Here is a 2658-nt window from a genome sequence, read left to right as displayed (position 1 = left end):
CTATCTGGGTCAGATATAAACCAAGTTTAGGTGGAGTTTATTTTCGTTATTCTGACTTTTTCCGTACTGCGTACTAGCTAGCATGACGGAGTTTCTATACAGCTGGGTGGGTGCTATGAAGTTAATGATGTTGAACTTTATTTTGTTCATAAGTTATTAGAGTTGCCAACCGTCCCGTCTGGTATTCAGAGAAAATATTACGCGTTTCTTATTGAGGTGAAAAGGAACAGTTTGTCCCGTAATTCAGCTACAATGAAAAAGACACAAAGCTGGAGTTATTCTGTGTCTGTGCTGCACAGCTGCCTCTTCTTCTTTCATTCTCCCCCTCCCTCTCCCGTTTCTACTTCAATCATGAAAACTGATCAATAATCAGCTGATCGGCTCTCTTGTTTGTTTATCGCCCACTTTGCGCCAGAAAGAGGAAACCATGTCGCGTTAAACAACAGCAGCACGTTTAAGCTTGATCAGCTGTTGTTAGCATTTATTTAATATTAATTTCTAGTATCAGTTGATGTTTGCTGGAGCCACAGCTGTATAGCTGCTGGTCATGGTGTCGGTTTGGTTATCTGGTGAGAGGGAAACATGAAGATGAAACCAGGAGATGTCCTTACTGAATCAGAGCTGAACAGGTGATGGAGAAACAGGTTTACCTTTTAGGTGACATGAATGAGTTGAAGGGAAGTTATGAACTGTTTCTGAGAGACAGATAACCCCAGGATCCTTTTTAGGTAGCTGACAGCTGGTAACTGTGCAGGTGTGGATCTAGCAAAGTTTTGCCAGGGGGGCCAGGTAGGGCATTAACAGGGAGAGGGGGGCACAAAGAAGTACTTTTCTTTCATATTCTCATTTAAAATGTCTAGCTTTTAAAAAATAATTATCTGAATCTTACAACAAAGGATTGATAGATTGATGCATATATACCATCAAACAGTGAACATCACTGTCACAACAGCGTTTGCTTTCATTCAAAGGCTTTATGATTTTTCCTATAATGGTGGGCCAGTCTCTAGTCAAAATGCCCGGGCCAATTTTTTGTCCCAGTCCAGCCCTGTATGCAGCTCATCTGCAGTGTGGTGTTACCTACATCTTCCTATTCAGAAGGCAGAATTTCCGAGTTCTGAGTACAATCAAAGCACCACGACTGCAGTTTTCGTGTTGGATGTAAAAGGCGCACATGACACTGTGACCTAGGCTAGAATCATGGCAGCAGTCAATGACGGTCCAGGCGTGGGATTTCTCTTGTGGAAATATGCACATTATCTTTTCCTTTCTATTGGTAGGTGGCACAGTGCACTTGTGGCAAGTAAGCAAGCTAGAAGACTGGCAAAGTTACGGAAGCAACACATTAACAAGAGAATTCTGAGTAAAACCAAAGTTACTTTCCCTAGTAACTAGTTACTTTGAAAGTAACGAGTAACTTGAAGTAACTGAGTTACTTTTGATAGAAGTAACTAGTAATGTAACTAAGTTACTATTTTAAAGTAACTTACCCAACACTGTTAGTGTCACATTATTACTGTAGAACAGTCACTGGTGTCACACAGACCGTTCGTTTGCAGACCGTCGTCTGCATGTTGTAGCTGTTTACTGTCACCAGGGGGCAGTGTCACAAACAACAGATCTGTGAAATCACAGGATACCTGGCAATGCAACCTATGCACAGCCCCATCCGTGATCCATGAGCTAGGTGCTCTTTTGTTGTTGTTGTTGTTTTGTTCGTTTGTTTTTATTGCATACTCTCCCACGTAGGGTCTGTGTAGGCAAATGCCTATGCAAAAGAATGCTAACACATGGGCTTTACCTAGTTAAGTAAGGCATATACTGACCAACTTTTGGTTTAAAAAAATAGTATTTTACACAAAAGTACAGCTGTGTCCTAGTTCAGCTTCAGTTGGAATCTCTTCAAGACATTATGTAAACATTTTAAGCATAAAATCCTTCCTTTACGTTCTTCTAACATTTTTAAATATTTTTTAAAAGGTTTTACACGGTCTTCAAAAAAAAAAAAAAGGAATTCACAATTAAGTGGCTTTAAAGTTACTCAGTTACATTAATTCATCAATTTTCTATCCATTTGCGGTGTCTAGAGCAGAGGGGGACAATTAATTTTCCCAAAGGGCCACATGAGAAACTGGGACTGTTTAGAGGGCAGCACCAATAAGCTGAAGTCAATTATATTAATTTTACCTCTTTATCACATTGGTGAGGGACCTCCACAACACACCCAGTTTCTCATGTGACCCCCTTGGGAAATGTAACTGCCCACTGGCCCCATGGTCTAGAACCAATCCTAATTGATAGAGGCTGAAAGGGGGGGTACACTCTGGATATGATGCTAGTCTATGACAGAGCAACCACAGGGAGAGGCATGAACATCCAAACTCCACACACTAACATGCTGGTTGATCAGAAGGTTTAAATCCCAAAACGAGCTGAGCTGAGTTCAATTTGCATTAAACTCAGTTTATTTATATATATTTTCTCAGTAAGAAAATAATGTGTAAATTTTCTAGAAAAAATGAAAGGTAATAATGTTTTATTTTATTACTCATATCGGCCTCGTATGAATTAAAAATCTAATCACACACTTTTTGAAATTAAAGAAACAAAATAAACTTTGATAAATATACCTAAAGTGTTAAAAGTAATGCTCATTAG

The sequence above is a fragment of the Neolamprologus multifasciatus genome, chromosome 8 (genome assembly GCF_963576455.1).
Source record: "Neolamprologus multifasciatus chromosome 8, fNeoMul1.2, whole genome shotgun sequence".
In the NCBI taxonomy this organism is placed as follows: domain Eukaryota; kingdom Metazoa; phylum Chordata; class Actinopteri; order Cichliformes; family Cichlidae; genus Neolamprologus; species Neolamprologus multifasciatus.
This window is presented reverse-complemented; position numbering follows the sequence as displayed.